The 20,666-nt window shown below is 34.5% G+C and overlaps 1 long non-coding RNA gene and 2 pseudogenes across 1 annotated transcript; all 3 read left to right on the top strand.

The window, feature by feature from the left end:
• The first annotated feature begins 4,224 nt into the window (after positions 1-4,224).
• On the top strand, positions 4,225-5,107 carry LOC107909081 (uncharacterized). The gene is made up of 2 exons (XR_005917061.1): positions 4,225-4,525; positions 4,779-5,107. It is a non-coding gene; the product is annotated as an uncharacterized lncRNA (long non-coding RNA).
• A 567-nt stretch (positions 5,108-5,674) lies between these two features.
• Positions 5,675-9,857, top strand: LOC121219983 (uncharacterized; annotated as a pseudogene).
• A 3,637-nt stretch (positions 9,858-13,494) lies between these two features.
• LOC121220385 (sterol 3-beta-glucosyltransferase UGT80A2-like) overlaps positions 13,495-20,666 on the top strand; it is an 8,122-nt pseudogene continuing 950 nt past the window's right edge.

The raw sequence follows: 20,666 nt of genomic DNA, 5'->3' as shown, positions 1-20,666 counted from the left end.
TTGGTTGGTTTCCAGGTTAACTGAGCAATAATTTTAATTAATTAGGATCAATTAAAGGTTTTGAATGCATATGATGCGATGCATGAGATGAATGCGAGAAAGGCATTAATTATGATTCAATTTCACTTGGAAAACTTTATTAGAAAACAAATCCCTTTACATAGAATAGACTACAAATACGACTTCGCCCTAATACTTAAGACCTTGATTTTTTAAAGTAACGAGGCTAACTCCCGTCCCCGGTCTGACTCTAATTCATACTTTACGCTCAATGTGTCAGCTTGTACTGCCAGGGTTTGTAAGTGATCAGCTACTTCTCGAATCTGAACCAAGGCTTGTCCCATAACACGATCCCTGCTTCTGACCTGATTCTGGAGATAGTGAAGCTGTTCGCTTTGATGATCTTTGTTTGCCTCCAAATACTCAATCCTGGCTTCACCATTCTGTAATGCCACTTCTAGTTCTTATATAGTTTTCTTCATTTGCTCGATTCTGCTTAAACTTGCTTGTAGTTCCGCCACCGAGTTACGATTTCGGTATTGATAAACAATCTTCTCAAGTTCAGCCACTCTAGCTTTTAATTTATCTCTTTCATCTTGATTTTCTAACAAATTCTTCTCGAGCGATCTGTTTTGCATCTGGGCTTCCTGGAATCTTTCTTCCCATCTACCGACCTTGGCTTTTTCTTCTTGAACCTCTTGACGCCACTGTTTTGAGGTTTTCCCCAACCCAGCAGTTCTTACTAACAGACGTAGTCTCTTATAATCCGTCTTCAAGCTGTTCAGATCTTCTTCAACTTTACGCTTCCCTTTTCTCAGGCCTTCGGTTTCCTGCTTTTGAACATCTATGTCCAACTTTAAATTCACCTTTTCTTCCTCCATTTGCTCTATTTTCTTTTCTAATTCTGCATTCCTTTTTTCGAGGTCTTGCTTTATGATTTCTAGCTCAGAAGGGATGACGCGCAAATGCTCCTCTATCGACTGACTATTTTCTGAACTTGGCCCAGGAATGTTGTCATTAATCCTCCTAACACGCCATTCGTTATAGTCAGAAGTTGTTATTGGACCCACGGCTAATCTCTTCATTCGGCGAGTCTGATTCCACGCATTGGCCATCTCACGAGCCTTTCTTTATAGCCATCATCCTTGTATGAGAATTCACACTCATCTAGTCCTTGAGTGGCAGGCACAAACTGTCTTGACTGGTATTGTCTTAATACTAGCAATGGGGCATAACCAACAGCTCCCCAAATCCCGAGCAATGGAACCCAGTCAAAATCCCCACACCTATATAGGATATCATCTGGAAGCAACCACGGAGCTCTTCACTCGATATCTTCTTCTTGCAGACTCTGAAAGATTGCCATCCATTTCTCCTCCGAGATGTCATCTCTCATTGACGTAGCCACTCTCTCTTTCAACGGTGAATAACTCTCAGAAAAGACTTGATATGAAACCTTATCAACCTTCCAAATGTGGCTGTGGAACCACACAAGTAGTAGCTGCGCACATCCAATAAATCTACCCTCTCCCGTTCTTCGACATGTATTCAATGATCTAAAGGTTTCTGCCAAAATTACCGGGACTGGTGTAACTCCATTATCAAGCCGATCGAATAAATCAGTGGCCGCCTCGTCAACATGTCCCAAAATCTTAGGAAACAAGATTAGACCATATATACTTAGAGCAAAAATGTCTACTTTCTTCCTCGCATCTGGGTGTACTAAGATGAGGTCCTTCAAGCTTTTCCAAGGAATGCACCTACTATCCCCTTTTTGCTTAATCCGAGCTGTAACCCACTGCTCACTCATCCCTGTTATACTCATCAACTTTCTCATGAAGGTTGGTACATTCACCGCTTTTGAATAAATTCTATCCTCCTGAACCTTCGAACACCGAAGTAAAGCCGTGTACTTCTCTATTGTAGGCACCAGATCAACCTTCCCGAATGTAAAGCAACTGTAGGCCGGATTCCAAAATTGGGCAAGAGCTTGAAACAGACGCTTGTCTACCTTCATGTCAAGTAAATAAGGCAAATCCCCATAATTCAAATAGAATAACTACCTAACCTCATTATCCCGTTGATCCCAAATCTCCTTCAATTCCTGCAAGTTGTTCTGAGCTACACTAACACGAGTGAAGTCCCATAACTCTGATACGTATCCCACGGCCAAACTATCACCTTTTTCAAGCTGTATCTTCTCAGACCAGGTCCGGACAGCCGCATTGTCTTCCACTCTATCAAGAAACCTATTTCCCATGATAAACTTTCTATATGGCAACCGAATATGAACCAACGCCTTTACAATGAAATGTCATGCAATCAAAGCAAAATGAAACAAGTCAGTATCACATATAAAAATATAATAACATGGCAAGAACACTTATTGGGAATCTACTAGGGTTTTGGAGTAGTTCTACCTAAGGCAAGTTCCTAAAGCTCACTATATGAGGTTTAGTTTCTAGAGTAAGGGTACCCGAACCAACAGATTCCTCAATCCTCACCCATTATAGGCTCATATAGATCGAGTTCAGTTCAGGGGGACACATTTCCCTATGGCTGCACGGAGATGAAAATATCATGAAGACATAGGTACGGATGTATCCCGGAAGCGATCCACTACCCTGCACGGAGGTGAAAACCTCACGAAGGACTAGTTTCTTGCTCCCACTTAAGGGCAAAATGCAAAATGCAAATGCAAAGTTTCCAAAATACCATGATAAAACATCAATGAGCGCAAAGGGAACTCATGAATTTTTAAAAAACTTGTAATTTTCGACACAAGGACAAATATGATCAGTTTATGGCTCGACTCTCTAGGGTCCCCAACGGAGTCACCAAGCTGTCGAAACCGTCTTTTGAAAACAAAAATTTCAGTTGTCGACTTTTAAAAACGAAAATGGGAGTCGCCGCCGATCCTTTATTAAGGTGTGATCGGGCCCACCTTAAAAATAAATTTGGTCTGCGAAATTTGAGAAAACAGGTTCGGGAGTCGGTTACGCACGAGGAAGGATTAGCACCCTCGTAACGCCCAAAATTGGTACCAAATTGATTTTTTAAAATGCCTTAGTGTCGAAAATTTGAAAAGAATTTAAAAGAAAACTTTTTATCTCATGAATGGATTAAAATAATAAAACAATTCTTATTTCAAAGAAATAAAACACCACACCCAGTAAGTTAGGACACAATATTTTTAAATCTTCAAAATACCCGAATATTGCCTTTTGTTTTTGAAAATTCTTATTTCGAGAAGAAAATGTCATGACCAGTAAGTTAGGACCCAACATTCTAAATTCCCGAGAATAAGCTTTTATTTAAAATTTGTGAATTTGTTGCAAAACAAATACTTGGCTTCCTAAATTCATCGAAAAATAATCGCGATCCAGTAAGTTAGGACACGATCTTTTACGAGAATTATGAATACCAAATATTTAAAATTATAAAACAGGATGATTTAAATTCCTTGAGAAAATAAAAAAAATATTTTTAAAATGGATGCTGAAAAGGGTTAAGGTAAAACATGGAACAGATACCCTAATTTCAAACATAAATGGATAAATATTTACAAATATATACAAATACAATATACAAGTAAATTTACAAACAGAAAAAAATGAAATACATCAAGCCCAAAAAAAAAACTAATAAAATGCATGTATATGTATATATGTATGTGAAAATTATGAAAATAAAATAAAGATAAAAAAATGTATATGTGTATATAAAAATAAAAAAAATATATAAGTATATACATAAAATATAAAGCATATAAAAGTTTTTTTTTAAATATAAAAAAAATATATATACATATATATATAAACGTATGTATAAAAGGTATGCAAGTTATTCAAAAGTTTAAAAATACATATATAAAAATGTATATATTTAAAAAATATATATATACGTATAAGAATATAGAAATAATAATAATCATAATAATAAATAATATAACAATAATAAATATTTAAAAAACGAGAAAAATGGCTGAATTGGGCTAAATTGAACTTAAAAACAAAAAATGGGGCGAATTTGAATAAAATTTTAAAAGAAAGGGCCCACTTGAACACGGGCGTAACTATGGGGGACTAAAAGAGAAATTATCCCGTCCTCACAAAACACTGCGCAGCAAAGGGGCCAAATTGAAACAAAAATTAAATGTGCGGCCCAATTTCTAAGAAAACAAAACAAGTCTAATTGAATTACGCTGCAAACAGGAGGGCCAATTGCGCAAATAGCCCAAGTGATGTAAGAGCGCGCGGATCCTCCCCTTCGGGTCGGGTCACCGCGCGGGTTACACCAGGGCGAAACGACGCCGTTTTGAACGTTATTTAAAACCAAATTTTCCCCTCAAAAGTCATTTGAAGCCGAATGAAAGAAAAAAAAATAAAAAAATAAAAATAAAAAAACGTTTCTCTAATGCTCTGCTAGGGCTTGGGACCCTAGCGTCCTCGCGCCGCCCTCGGCCCACACCGGCGCTCCGATCATGACAGAAACGGCCACCGGTCCGGCGTCCTCGGTGAATGGGGTAAAATTTTTCCCCTTTTCTTTGTTATTATTTGTTTTTTTTTTAAAATCGCAAAAAAGAAGAAGAAGAAGAAAACATAAATATAAAAAAAAAAGATTCACCTTAAAACTGTGTATTCTCTGCTTTTCTTTCAATTTTTTTATCTATCTCTCTGTATATCCCCCCTCTTTTACAGATTTGATAGGCCTTTTATAGGCCGAAAATAAGAAAATAAAATAATCTAAATGCTGTTTTTGCTGCTTCTTCTCTCTAGGACTCTCTAAGTCCGTGTTTTCGCAGGTGACGTGCGTGGAGAGGGGTTGACCTCCGAGTTGTGCGGCGACTGGGCATTAGGTGCGACGCGAGGCTGCTGGGCGCACCTAAAGGCTTGCTGCGGCGCTCCTTAGGGCTAGGGTTCTTTCTTTTTCTTTGGGCCAGGGTTGTTTTGGGGTTTGGTTTAATGATTTGGGGTTTAGGTTAGTTTTGGGCCTGTATTTGTTGGACTGTTTTTTAATTTTGTTTGGACCTGGGTCAATTGGGCCCTATTACAGCTTTATTTAATCTTGTTCTTAAATCACAATAAATAATATTCATTTTAAAAAATTGTTTTTAGTTAATATTATTCTTATAAATTAAATAATAAGTTTTACATTTTAGATAAATAAACTAAATAAGGCAATATAATATATTTAATAATGTGTTAAATAATCTTACATTTGGATAATTTTATTACAAATATAATTTATAATATGTAAATCAATAGGTTTAATTTTTACATATGGGAACTTATCATGCAAAAAAGATTTTTTTTATCTGGATTTTATTATATATATTTTTATTTGACTAAATTTAATGATGTTTAAATCAAATCGGATTCATCGATTAGATTAGTTGAATTGGCAAACAATGGGAGTATCTGTCCGAAGAATGATATTGAAATATTCATGTATATATTATCCATATAGAATTCATGATTTGTAAAAAATTCACTAGTTAAATTTTTATTGATAGGTTCAAGTACTGCATTAAAAAACATAGGTATTAAATAATGCATAAATTGACAAATCATGTACCATATTGAACATTTTCAAAGTATAAGTACTACATCAGATATTTTATGAATGACAGGTGCTAAATGAGACGTTATCCCTTAAAAATGTTATTTCTCTTTCATAAACTGCTATTTACTATCAGACAAGGAGAGAGAAAACGATTACGAAAATTTTCCCATCATTTTTCCAGTTTTTCTTCATTTTCCGATCATCCAAACACAAAACAAAACAACTTCTTTTGTCTAATTCCATTTTTCCTTCACCAATTACCCCACTTTCTCACTTATTCTAGGGTTTCTTTAGCTTCCATTTCTTTCTCAAATGAGGAGGAAAATAAAAAGAGCCTTATTCTTGTCGGCATCGCGGGATTTTTAAATAGCTAGACCTAATTTAATTCAAGGTAATATTTTCTCTTTGGTCCATTGGGTATTTAAATTTTCCAGTTTTTGGTGAAAGAAAGTGAACTGATTTGTTTAATGCGTTTAAAATTAGTGATTGGCTGAGTTTAGAAAAGGTATTAATCTTGTTAAAAGTTTTCATTGAGTTTAATGTGAGTTCAATTATGATGCCCCTTGAATCTATCCCATTTTGTAATTTCAATTTTTTTGAACTTGGAACTTAGGTGATTGAATTATTTAGTCATTTTTTAAGGAATCAAATGTTTATCATTTGTTTCTTAAGCAGTCCATAAATTTGCATTTGTTTCACTGCAGGAAAACTGTGGCATTGAATTGAAAGCTTTTAGTTTGCTATGATATCCACCCAATTTCACCTTTACTGTAAATTATTCTAGTTTTTTCTGCTTGTTAAAGAGTTTTATGATGCAATGGAAAAGTTCTTTGTATCTTCGGCTGCAAGGGTAAAATTTCATCAGAAGGTCTCTCTTACATCTTGATTAATGCCCGATTCATGCTTATGCTGTCTAGTAGAATTTAGTTACTATCTGCTCTATGGGCCCTTGTTTGATAGATATGTGTTAGTGAATCCTTTTATGCTGTTCATTTAGTTTATGCATCCTTTTAGTTTACTTTTATAAATAGGATTTGAAGTCTTGGCAAAATCCGGTGAAGTTTGCTTCTGGATATCACGCTCTATAATCTGCCGATATTAAGTAAAATGTTGTTTCTTTAAAACTTTTAAATAGCTTATATCGATTTTGTAGTTGCAAAGCATTGCATTTTTTGTCCTGTTCTGAATGTGATTGCTTAGAGAGCCTGGGACATGATTTCTTAGTTTTCTCTATATCATCCTATTTTCCATCATCAATATCATCTTTCTTTTTATTCTCCCTAAAGTTTAGCCTGATTTTAGTCCCTTCAACAAGAGGGAACAATCAGGTGAGCCATGGTGGCTTCAATTTTAGGTGTTTTGAGTTTGTTAGATTTTGGTCATGGACTTTTGGTGTTATTGGCTTCAATTGTGTCGGCTTTCAGGCTAGTTGAGTTGGTTATTTGGTTAGGTTTATCAATTTTACGCTACCAGAAGTAGGAAAACGATCGCCTTCTAGTTCATCTGGTTTCAAGTCTTTTTAGTTTTCCAGTTGATTGGGTTCAAGTTATATGGAATCGGGTTGTTGGCCTTTGAATCTATTTTGGTTATGTGAAAACTTTCAGGCGATTCATCATAGTTATATGAAATTTACGGCATTGTCTTTCGAATTTAAATGTGATACCATTTAAGATTAGCCTTGAACCGAAAAGATCCTTGAGCAGGGAGATGCGGCTTTGATGGAAAATTTCCCTTTGTCATGTTAAGAAAAATTTGCAAATACCTATTAATTCTAGAATTGCTAAATTACTGTTCTTCATTGTTTTATTGATGATTTGCTATTGGTATCCATGTTTAGGAATTATAGGAATCAACGCACACCATTTGAATTTTTTTCCAAATTTCAATATTGTACTTTTCTGCCCCTTTCTCTGGATTGTTTTCTTTTAATTGTTATACACAGATGTTTGTAGAGCTCACCGGCCTTCTTGAACTCAATTCTCCTTCCCCTTCCCATTATGAAGAAGGTTACTGTTAAATTGTTCATCTCGAAACTACTACTCATTAGTTTCTTTTTCTGTCACAGGTGTGTTTTCTATTCCTTTTGGTGTTAAAATCAGTTGCTGCGCCAACTGACAGCTTGAAAAGGGATTAAGCTGGCAATGTTGCTGTTTTATAGGGAAGAAAATTGTTTCGATTTCTATGTCGATTAACTATACTGGTATAATTATTTACATTTGATGTCTGGTTTCTTTTGGCTACCTTCCCGAACCCCCTCAGCCCCTGAAGAATATATACTAATTTCCTTCCTTTTTTCTTCTACCACGTTATCTACAGCTAACTAAGAGTATATATATCTGCTTATTGCATGGAGGGAGCCCTTTGAACCACATTAGACTGTTGTTTCATTTGTTTCTTGCTTTGGTGATGGATCATGCTTTAGTGGTACCCGATTCTTCTGATGCCATTGTAGAACATTCATTAGTTATTGGGCAGGAATTTCCCGATGTTGAAACTTGCAGAAGAACCTTGAAAGATATTGCTATAGCAATGCATTTGACCTTAGGATAGTGAAATCTGATCGAAGCCGATTTATAGCCAAGTGTTCCAAAGAAGGTTGTCCATGGCATGTCCATGTGGCAAAATGTCCTGGAGTTCCAACTTTCACGATTAGAACTCTGCACGGAGAGCATACATGTGAAGGGGTTCGTAACCTCCATCATCAGCAAGCATCGGTGGGTTGGGTTGCAAGATCAGTAGAAGCACGTATTCGGGATAACCCACAGTACAAGCCGAAAGAAATATTGCAAGATATTCGGGACCAGCATGGAGTTGCTGTTTCTTATATGCAAGCTTGGCGTGGGAAGGAACGGAGTATGGCTGCACTTCATGGACTTTTGAAGAAGGGTATCGCCTTCTTCCTGCATACTGTGAGCAAATAAGGAAAACCAACCCAGGAAGTGTTGCATCGGTTGTTGCCACTCGACAAGAAAATTGTTTCCAGTGCCTCTTTATTTCTTACCGTGCATCTATCTACGGGTTTATAAATGCTTGTAGACCACTTCTGGAACTCGATAAGGTGGATCTGAAGGAAAATACTTGGTTCATTGCTTTGTGCCGCAGCAGTTGATGCTGATGATGCTTTGTTTCCCTTGGCAATTGCTATTGTTGATGTTGAAAATGATGAAATTGGATGTGGTTCGTGTCAGAGTTGAGAAAACTTCTTGGTGTGAACACTGAAAACATGCCCAGACTTACGATATTGTCTGAAAGACGGCAAAGCATTGTGGGCGCGGTAGAAGCCCATTTTCCGAGCGCTTTTCATGGATTTTGTCTACGTTATATCAGTGAAATTTCCGTGATACATTTAAGAACACGAAATGGTTAATATCTTTTGGAATGCTGTTTATGCTCTCACTTCTGCCGAGTTCGAGAGCAAAATTGCAGAAATGGTAGAAATCTCACATGATGTTTTACAATGGTTTCAAGTCTTCCTCCCCAGCTTTGGGCAGTCGCATATTTTGAAGGAGTGCGATATGGCCACTTCACACTAGGTGTGACTGAGTTGTTGTATAATTGGGCTCTCGAATGTCATGAGCTCCCTGTTGTGCAAATGATGGAACATATCGCCTTCAACTAACCTCTTGGTTAACAATCGTCGTGAAACAGGAATAAGATGGACCTCAATTCTTGTTCCCTCCGCCGAGAAGCGGATTTCAGAGGCAATTGCAGATGCTCATTGCTACCAAGTACTTAGAGCGAATGAAGTTGAGTTTGAGATCGTCTCAACTGAGCGGACAAACATAGTTGATATTAGGAGTCGTGTGTGTTCCTGTCGCCGTTGGCAGTTATACGGTTTTACCGTGCGCGCACGCTGCAGCCGCACTTATTTCTTCTGGGCAGAATGTTCATCTGTTTGCCGAACCTTGTTTCACGGTGGCAAGCCACCGAGAGACCTATTTGCAGATGATAAATCCTATCCCGGATAAGAGCTACTGGAAGGAGTCAAGGGAAGGAACTGAGGGTGGAGCTGCAAATCTCGATATCACGATACGTCCTCCCAAAACTCGCCGGCCACCTGGGAGACCGAAAAAGAAAGTTCTTCGTGTCGAGAACTTGAAGCGCCCAAAACGAGTTGTTCAATGTGGTAGATGCCATTTACTAGACATTCTCAAAAGAAATGCACAATGCCAATTTGACCCCCTGATTTAGCCCCTTTTTTTGTAAGATTTCTTTACTTCCTTTTTACTCCTTTAATAATTTTCTTCTGCTTATGAAATTCCAATAGAATCAGTGTTCATGTTTGTTGTTAATCTTATTGTATGTTTTTAGTAACATTTTCTAGTAGCAGAAATAAGCATCCACTTCCCTAAGTACATACTAATTAAATTTTTGTTAATCCACCCTTTATTTTCTTGAGGGCGGAATTGAATAATAAATTCTTAGATCAAAATATAATTTGATTAGTTTGATTTAATTATTTTTGAAAAAGGTTGAACAGAATTTTGTTTCATTGGGGTTAGAATGCAATTTATAATTTAATGATTTTAAGAGACTGAAATGTAATTTTCATTTTTTGGGGCCAGGCCCTACCGGTGTCTAATAGTTGTACCCGAGACATTTTTGGTTACTTGTATTGATTCTTTGGGAAATTTTTAAACGTATGAAAAGACTTAAAAAGGAAGATTGAATATACCTATACTAGGGGCGAAGCAAAAAAAAACTTTTTATTGAGGGGTCAATATTGAATTATAAATTTAAAATTTTTATCATTTAATTAATTGATTACTTCACAAATTTGGAGCACTAGAAGAGGAATTTTACAGAGGGTGAAGGTCTTTGCTGTTGTCATGGAACCAAAACTTTCGTTTCGCGTTTCATGTGGCTTTAGGAGATCCTTTTGATCCAAACACATCTAAGTCAACTTAACTATCAAACAATTGATGATTCATCAAGAATTCCTCTAATGCACCAGTTTATATAGCGGAAGTAACTTAGCCAAAAGAATGCACAAAAGAACAAAAAAATCACAAAAAATAATGCACGAGAGGTGTTTGAATAAATGCTTTCAAAGAATTTTATTAGGGGGAGTTTTTTTATTTAAGTTGAGCTCTCCCAAAACCAATAATCTATATCAAATCATATAGATGGACGAGATTAGCTTACTAAGATAGTCTATCCTTCCAAATCTGCATCATTAGGTCACCCAGATTTCAATCTAACAGGTTTCTCCAACAATTCTTTGAATCGGACCAATTCCGTGGGCTAATTGATCTTCATCTAATTGATAGACCTTTATGAAATGCATCTTGTACCATGGTTTCAGACTTGCCAGGACATAACGGGGAGCAGAGAGTGGCGCTGGCCCCTTAGCTAATTGGTATAATACCAATATTAGTCCCTTTTGAGTCTTAAATTTAAGCCCTTTTAAAAGTTTTTTTTTACCTTTAGCCCCCATCTTTGATCCCTCAGTAATAAATTCCTAGCTTTCCCCTTTACCTATGCCGAACTTATCTCGAGTTCGAGTAACAGTATATATATGTGCAGTTAATGATTTTTAATGATGATCGAGATATTTGTGTTTAATATATATTATTCTGACTTAAATATGAATATATAATCTTTTAAGAATCGTGTAAATGTATAATTAACTTTTAAAAAACTGAATATATATATATAGCTCTTCGATAATCAAATTAATAAATAAAAAGGTACACTTTTTCATGAGGAACTCCGCCATTGATGTGCATCAAAGCTGCCTATAAATGCGAAGGGTAAGATATTGTGCTTTTCTTGCATGTGATCCACACCTGTCAATTTATCACATATAAATGAACAATTTTTTTTCTCAGTTTTCTTTTTTAAATTATTATTTATAAATGAATTTAGTTGGATTTAGATATCGCAAAGTCGATCTATATTTAGAACTCATGCTGATCACATTACCATCCAGCCATGAAAATTTTCTTTCATGTTTATGGATTCAGACTTCAAAACTCAATTAGTCATCTAATATTGAACCCTTGAAAAAATTTATAAAAAATTCCCGAAATTTAATTTAACAAAACACTATGAAAAGAATATCAAATCTTATAAAATAAAACCCCAAAACAGAGGAAAAAAGTTGAAATATGTTGTTCAACTTTTTATACTCTTCGAAAATTCGAAATTTAGTTTTTATATTTTTATTTTCAAGAATTTAGTTTTTTTAATTTTTAGATTTTAAATTCAAGTTTAATTGCTAGTTTGTTACAATGTTTTTTCAATTATATGACTACCAAATGAGTATCTTTTCTACTTTCAAAATGTCATACAAAAGAACTTTATAAAAAAATAAAAGTATTAATTGTTAAACTTGAATATTAAAATATAAAAAATAAATAAATTAGATTTTTAAAATAAAAAGATAATAACTAAATTCAAAAAATACATGGACTTAAAAACAAACCTTTTATTTCCTTGAGAAAACTCAAAAACAGAGAAGAGCTTATAAATGTAATATGACCTTTGAAGAGGCATAGAAGCTAACAAATATAACATGACCTTTGAAAAGGCATACAGGCTAGAAGCAAATTCAAATCATTTGTTAAATACATTTATTATAAACAATTAAAGAGTAAATTACATTAGTAGTCACTCAATTGTGTAAGTAATTTTATTTTAATCATTAAATTATAAATTTTTTTATTCAATTATTAATTTTTTTAAATTAAATATTTTAGATGCGATTCAGCGAAGTAAACGAATTTTGATTTGAATTTTGAAAATTTTCACATTATTATTAAAATTTCAGTAAAAGGATTTTGAACTTTGTTGTCATTTTGCTTTAAAAACATATAAAAAAATAAATTTTTGATTATATTAACCTAATATTTGACTTTTAAACAATTGCATTTACTCTCAATTTTTTTAGACACTTTTGACTTAACTACAGTAATTGCTATTGGCTTTTTTTTTGGATCAAATTGCAATTGTTTAAAAGTCAAATATTGGTTAATGTATTCAAAACTCTTCTTTATGAGTTCTTTTAAAGCAAAACCATAACAAATAACTTAAGGTTGAATTTTTTGGTTAATATATACGAAAGTATTTAAATTTAGTAATTTATATTTATTTGGTACTTTTTTTTGGATTAAATTGGTACTTAAATTTGAAATTATAAGCTAATTTGATATTTATTTTAGGTACCTGAATAACATCGATAAAATATGTTGACATGGCATTGATTAATAATTGCATGGTGACATGTGGTAACTTCACATTTTAACATGTGACAAAAGTAAATAAATTATTTAAAATTTATAAAAAAATATTTTTTTTAATTTGTCATGTGTCAAAATGTGAGTTTGTCATATGTCACCATGTTATTGATCATTAGTGTCACGACAACATATTTTAATAGAGTTAGTCAGATATTTAAAAAAGTATAATGTTGGTTTACGATTTTTAAATTTTGGTACCAAGATGATATAAGTTACCAAATTCAAACACCTCATTATATATTAATCTTTTTTACTATGAAAGTTTAATAATTATGCAAAAATTCCAAAAAATTAAATTAGAATTCCATTATTCACTTAATAGTGGGTTGCTTAAAATATTTAATTTCGAAAAACTTAGTGATTAAATAAAAAACTATAGAATTTTAAAAGATTTAAATAATTAAATAAAAAGAATATAGTTGAGTTAAAAAAATAGAATAAGTAAGGGAATATTTATGGTTTTTACCAATAATTAAAAAATTAAATATATAAAAATTATATAAAAAATTATTGTACCTTTACGGGTTTTGACATAATGTTTCGGCTGGTGGAGTTGGTTAACAAATCTGAAATTCTTTAATTGGCGCTCTTTACTAAAAACATCTACGGTCAAGGTTTTTACACGTGTCCGGCTTTCTTTATTCCCATCCAACGTCTCTCCATTTTGTTTTCCTTTCTTTTTCTTTTTCTTTTCCGTTTCTCGTGAAAAAAGAAACACAAAAGGAAACCTTTAAATTCTCTCGTTTCCTCTCAGAATATTCTTCTTTTTCTTCTTCTTCTTCTTCTTCTTCTTCTTCATCATTGTCTGCTAGGGTTTCTTTAAACTCTTTTCATTTGACCAAAATGGCGGATTTGCCTGAGGCGACTCGTCGGAACACTAACGTTGTTTCCCGCGATATTTCCATTGATGTTTCCTGCCGATGATTCCAATTGTGCTGATTCTTCAGGTTTTATGGTTTTTTTTTTACATTTTTTTTGGATTTGTTTTACTTTTATTTGATTTACTGTTTATTTAAGTGATTTAATTCAGCAATTGCTTTCGAATGTAACATTTTTTTTCAAGCGGGTGTGGATTTATGAGATATGTGATTTGTTTAGGTTGTTCAAGTGATATGCCTGATGTTGAAATTGTCAGTGAAGATGATAAGAGTTCTTCAGCATCAGGTTTGTGTTTTTTTAATATGGCATTTATATGTGTATGTATTTTTTTAATTTGATCACTAATGAGAAAAGTTTGTTTTGTGTTTGAAATGGGACATGTAGATATTTATGATAGTATTATGAATAAAATCGGCCAATTTAATCCCTTTGGGAGAACGAAAAATAATGAACTAGCATTATCTAGAGAAAATCCAAACTTAATGTTGGTACTTGGTAATTCTGTACATGCTTGGTAATAAGTCTTAACTCTTCTTTTATCCCTGTCCGTGTCAACTTGTAGTTGATGCCATCAAATGACTTAATGCTACCTGTTCAGCATGTGTATAAGAAAGTTTCAGAGATACTATTACATGTAACTTGTGTCATTTCCCATAAAGTTTGAAACTTATTTGTTTTTGTATTGCATTGCATTCTAGGGTTTTTTTTCCCTTGCTCTAGTTCTGACCAATCCACTATCATAATAATCTTACTTGTAAATGCCTTAGCATGTGTTCTTTATTCAAATGAAGGTAATCATGCATACTATCATTATTGCCACAAAAACGACTCTACCATGCTTTACTGAAAGGACTTTGGCTGGACAAAACATGCATGCTGAAGCATCTACTTCTGCCATAGATTCAGGATCTAATCAGCTATCAAAATCTCGGAGACTAACACACAGCAAACTGGTTAAATATGCGTCCAAATTTTTGGATGATACAGTTCCATTTAGAAAGAAGGTATGAGATGTTAACCTTTGGTTGTACTTTTGTTTTCTTTGTTTTTGTGTTGATACTTGCATAGAGTTAAACGGTCATAGGACCAGTGTTCTAAATTAAACTAGTTTTAATTCAGGGGTATAATTCCATTACATTTGAGAAGTGCTTTTTGATTTTGTGAAGTGACTTGATTTTATCAGCATCAATGTGTCTGTATTGATACTGGAAGCATGATAATTGCAAACCTGTTACTGCACCTACGTGGATAGAGGTGGCAATTGGGGCAGGTCGGTCACTTAAGCTTACATCATTTTGAGTTAAAAGAAACTCAGTTCGTGTCAGTTCTGTTCATTTTGGGTCAGAATTTTGTCTTCAAACTTGATTCAGGTTGGATGGGTTCAGATTGTTGCCTTTTCTTGGTTAACTTGGTTTGGGTCAGCATCGGGTCAACTTCTCCAGCTTATACATGAGAAACAGATTCATGCTTAGGCAAAATCATAAGAATATAATGCTTGATTAAAAGCAAAATGGGTGGAAGTTTAACATTTCGAATTCTTAGTCTTGGCTTATTGTACTTTGGCTATTTCAATGAGAGTTTCCCTTTTATGGTCCTCCCTGTATATTATAATATTTTATTTTTAAATTTCACTTTGCTACTTCTCCATTTTTGTGTTGATAATGAAACTTTAAACCTTATCTTCAAATTCTTTATTTTTGCAGATCAAGTGGTTGCCTCGACTTGCTATTGTGAAACATGATGGAACCGTACAATGTGATTTTCCTACTGATATGAAACCACATGCACTTGATTATGTCGTTTGCTCTGCGAAAGATGATATAGACCCAACAGATATCCCAAATATACCTCCACTGCAAATAGTAATGCTTATTGTGGGAACACGAGGAGATGTACAACCATTTGTTGCTATTGGAAAACGTTTACAGGTTACATTCCTTTTCTCATCCAGGCAACCTTGTAATAGCCTTTTAGAACTTTGAAGTATCATACAGCTGCAGGTTTGGTATCTTTATCAAAGAGCCTGCACTTAGACTGTGTTCTAGTGCTTTCATGGTAAACTTTGGTTGCATGACATAATATTGGTTTATAATATTTAATCATTGGGTAACAAATATTGCTATCACAGTGGCATTCGTACAATACAGTACATTATGTTTGTAATGGTTATGCGTGTCTAAATGATTGTGTGGTGAGCTAAAGACAGTGTAGGTGCAGACTTGCTACTTTGATGTTGTAAAGAAAAGATTTTAGATTGGTAATTGTGACAAGACAGAGGGTGCAAGAAATAAGATATGAGGTTTGGTTAGTGAGCAATGTGAAAAGGGATGGATGTTTTCAGGATTGGAATCTTATGGTAGACAGCAGCAACGTGATAAAGGCAACTGCATAAATTTCTTAAAGGGAATGTCACTAGAAACGTTAAGTTTTCTAAAATTAGAAAAGCATTTTTATGTTCTAATTCAAATTTAAAACATAATTACTTCAATTTCATAATTTTTGGTCGCTTTCTTTCCCTTAGATATGGCATCCAGTTACAACCCTGATTTGTTAACATTGACTCAAGACAGAAAAGGGCAATCAAATTTATTCTTCCATGATTTTAGTAATATTCAAGGAAGTGACGTTGGTAAACAGAGAATATGTCAAAAACAGTTAATGGTGTTGATATCACTATATTCATCATGCAGAGAAATTGTTGCTGTAGGATTTTATTTCTTATACAATAATTATGATGGTTGTGTAGTTGTCCTTTTTTTCCCAGTTTTTCTTTCAACCATAGTCTCTAATTTTCTGAGCTGATGGAGTTCAAATTTTGCTTGCAGGCAGATGGTCATAGGGTTAGATTGGCAACACACTCAAATTTTAAAGATTTCGTTTTGGATGCTGGGTTAGAGTTCTACCCTTTAGGGGGAGATCCAAAAGTTCTTGCTGGCTGTAAGTAACCTACATGTCACTTAATAATATTACTAAACTAAATATCTACTTATTATTGAGGGTAAGATCCTTTGTTATAACTCCATCTAGTTGCCCTGGAAATATATATGGCACAGGTGGGACCTGTTTGAGGTAGATTCATTTTTAATCTTGATTTTATTTATTTTTAGACACGCTTTCTCATCAAATACCAAAAAGCACAAACTCTAATAAAACACATTTTTAAGGACATCTGGAAGATTCTATGAGCAATTGAAAAGCTCTTTGTGAGAGAAAAGTGCTGCAGAAGGTCTGTTTAGTGGCCTTATGTATTTTCATGTTCCAATTGAGGCTACTACAGGCCTCTGTTTTCTGCCCCCCCCCCCTTTCCTGATTCTCTGGTTTTGTATAAAGGTGTTGGATACCCATGCATTTGGCAATATTGGATCTTCTTGCTTTCATTATTCTAGTAATTACTAAAGATTACCTTAAATCACTAGAAAAGTCTAAGACATTGTCTTTTGTCTACTTCCAGGCATATGAATTAGGAGTCTCTTTACCTTGTAAGTATTGCACTGATCACTGAGTTTTCTGCAGATATGGTCAAGAATAAAGGATTCTTGCCGTCAAATCCTTCAGAAATTCCTGTTCAGAGGCAACAAATTGAAGGATATAATATTCTCTCTTCTTGATGCATGCAAGGAAACGATCCTCACAGTGGTGTTAAATTTGATGTAGATGCCATAATTGCCAATCCTCCAGCATATGGTTAGGGCCTATTACCTCTTTCATTTTTAAGCTGTATGTTTTTGTCTGAAGACAATTGAACATTGTGATTGGAAAGGGTCTTTTGTTTTATCTCATTTTAAGCTGTATTTTTTTTGTCTGAAGACAATTGAGCATTTTTAAGCTGTCCATTTTTTTGCTCTCATATTCATGTTCTCTATTTAAATGGTATTGTGATGCATCAAACTTATAAGACTTTGCCCTTTCCTTTCTCTGTCTCTCTCTCTCTTCTCTATTCATTATGGAAAAAATGCTTTAGGATACACATGTTGCAGAGCGCTAAATGTACCACTTCATATATTTTCTATCATGAATAGGTTTTGGATTGGTGCATGCATCGGTATTCTGGCATTGCTCATCTTTGGTGCTTTTCTTTTTGTGACAATTCAATCCTTTCTAGGACTGATTGTGTATTCTTGTATGTGTGAGTTCAGAAATGAGAATAATTACTGAGTCATTGTCTTTTATTCACCTCTGTCAGGCTACTAGTGAATTCCCCATCCTTATCTCGTGTTAAACACGTCAAGCTGGTTACAGAGTGAGTCTGGTTTTGCTTCTCCAGTCTTGGGATTTATCTACATGAGGTCTACTCATATATTGGTAATCTTGAATACAGCTTTCATATCATATTGTATGAGCCCTAATATGGTGGGAATACGGGACATGATAAATGAGTTCAGAAGAAAACGCCTGAAGGTGAGACCTGTTACCTATTATGAGGAGATCCTATAGCTCTCCTCCAGATGTGCCTTACGGGTATATATGGAGCCCTCACCTTGTTCCCCAACCAAAAGGTCATTTTAATTTACATCCCTTAGACTGATAAAACGCTTCATTTATTTGACAAATACTTGTACAAGTTGATGATTCGGAGCATATTGATTCAAGATGAGCTACTTTTCAGTCTTTTTGCCTTTGTTAAAAAAAGTTTCTCAGGGGAAATCCTGAACTTATATCGAGAATCTTATGGTGCTTTCTGAACTAATATAGAGATTTTTATGGTTGCTTTGTATAGTGAAGTTATCTTTATGGAGTTAAATATCTCTGCATTACTTCTTTGCCAATTTGTAGTATTCCCGTTGTTAGTTGCCTTACTGTTTGTATTAACTAATCAATTCTACATTCCTAATGATCAATTTAACAATTTAGTCAAGCATTGTTTGGCTTTTGTATGAGTGTCGTATCTGTAACATTGCTGCATTACTAGCACTATCAGGCTGTCAACCATCCCCTGAGCTATATTTGCTTCTGTATGTGTACCTTAAATTGGACTAATTTGTCAGGTACTTGGGAAACCCTGATATCTAGGAGTTATTTTCTGATACTATTAAGGTCTTTCATATCCTTGGTCCAATTCTAATATTTCGTTTTCGTTTTACATTTTTGAAAAGGTACTGGGAAACCCTGATTACAGGAGTTATTTCGGAATCCATTAAAGGTCTTCCATAGATCCTTGGCCAATTCTAAAATTTTCTTTCTTTACATTTGATAAAAAATGTCCAAGTAAAAAATGTCATGCTTGTTGTATCTTGTTGTTGCCATTTGAAGGATGCATGTTTGATTGGTAATGGTTTTCTCCTGCAGACTGTGGGAAAGAAGATATTGACGTGGTCGGCTTTTGTTTCCTGACCTGGCATCGCAGTTATAAGCCACCAGAGTCGCTTGCTTAAATGGATCGATGCTGGTGATAAGCCTACTATATTGGTTTTGGTAGTTCTCGTGAGTTTTCTTCTACAACTTTTCCTTTTTTAAACAGTAAAATGGAGTTGCTAACAGTTTGTTCTTCATGCACAATTTTGATATTTTATTTTTTATTATCTCTGAGGTCTGAGGTATATGTGCTTTCGTATAGTTTTTACATTCCTTTTAATGTAATTGATTATTTTAATTTTGGGGATTGATTATTATGTGCATCTTATTCTTACCTATAAAATAATTTATTGGCTTTTCATTAAACCACATTATTCTATTTTTTTTTATCTATTATTCGTTTATTCTTGGGCTTAAATGTTTCATAACTGCTTTGAACTTTCCAACAGCCTTGTTCAAACAACCAGGAGAGTGACCAAGATTATAGTACAAGCTCTAGAGAAAACTGGACAAAGAGTTCATTATAAACAAAGGCTGGGTGTGGTCTATTTGGCGATTGAATTTCACTTGTCTTTTCTCGTCTTTTATTAGTTAGATTTTTCAGTGTTTTCATGTGGTAGGAAGTGGATAGTGGTTAATTATCTTTGTGCAGTGGAAAAACCGAAGGACTTTGTGTACTCACTAGACAACTGCCCCCTATTGACTGGCTATTCAAAACGATGTGTGGCTTGTGGTAAGTTGCAAACGTAATAACTTTGAGCTCCCTGGGCCATCGAAACATTTTCTGTTTTTAGTTTTATATATTATGTCATTCTTCTGGAAAGATTCTTGATATTAGCAATGAGCATGTGGATCATGACTGTTGTACATTTTATATGTAGGAGATAGTGTGTTTTATGTCAGTAAAAAGACCGTGCAAACTAGTCTAAGCTCCTTGGCCCTGGAGGGTTTGCTTTTTGTATTTTTTTGTGTAAATTGTTTTTGTTTTCGATGTGATGGTAGTTGCATTCGAAACACTTTTAATAATGGGAGAAAGCCGATTCATTTCATGTATCTCGTCTTCATCCCTGTTGAATGCATTCATGATTTGTACATTTTATATGAGGGATAGTATGTTTTATGTCACAAATAGAACCTGCAAATTAGTGTAAGCTCCTTTGGCCTCGCTAGGGTTTGTTTTTGTAATTCTTTTGCACAAAGTTGTTTTGTCTTCGATATGGATGGTAGTTGCAGATTTGAAAACATTTTATCAAAGGAAAAGCCGCCATTCATGTATCTCGTCTCATCCCCGAGCTGAATGCATCATGATTGTACATTTATATGTAGGGATAGTGTTGTTTTATTCACAAAAGAACTGTAAACTGTGTAAGCTCCTCGGCCTTGGAGGGTTTGCTTTTGTAATTCTTTGCGTAAAGTGTGTAATACAAAAAAGGCCCGTTATTCATGTATCTTGCCTTTCTGTTGTAAATGAACTGCGGTCTCCTTCGTCTTGACTGTTTATCTTCCTTTGTGTGTTTTGCAGGTTATCCGGTGAGCTGGAACTACTGCTGCTGGTCTCAAAGCTGCCGGTAACTTGGCAACTCAGTGCTATCTATTCAATTTGTTCTCCACTTTTTGAAGTTCATTTCTATCTTGAATTACAGTGTCCAACACTATTGTTTCCTTTCTTCGGTGGAGCAGCCTTTCTGG

Source organism: Gossypium hirsutum, chromosome D08, assembly GCF_007990345.1.
Source record: "Gossypium hirsutum isolate 1008001.06 chromosome D08, Gossypium_hirsutum_v2.1, whole genome shotgun sequence".
Classification (NCBI taxonomy): Eukaryota; Viridiplantae; Streptophyta; class Magnoliopsida; order Malvales; family Malvaceae; genus Gossypium; species Gossypium hirsutum.
The sequence above is the reverse complement of the archived record's forward strand: the minus strand, read 5'-3'. Positions and strand labels throughout refer to the sequence as shown.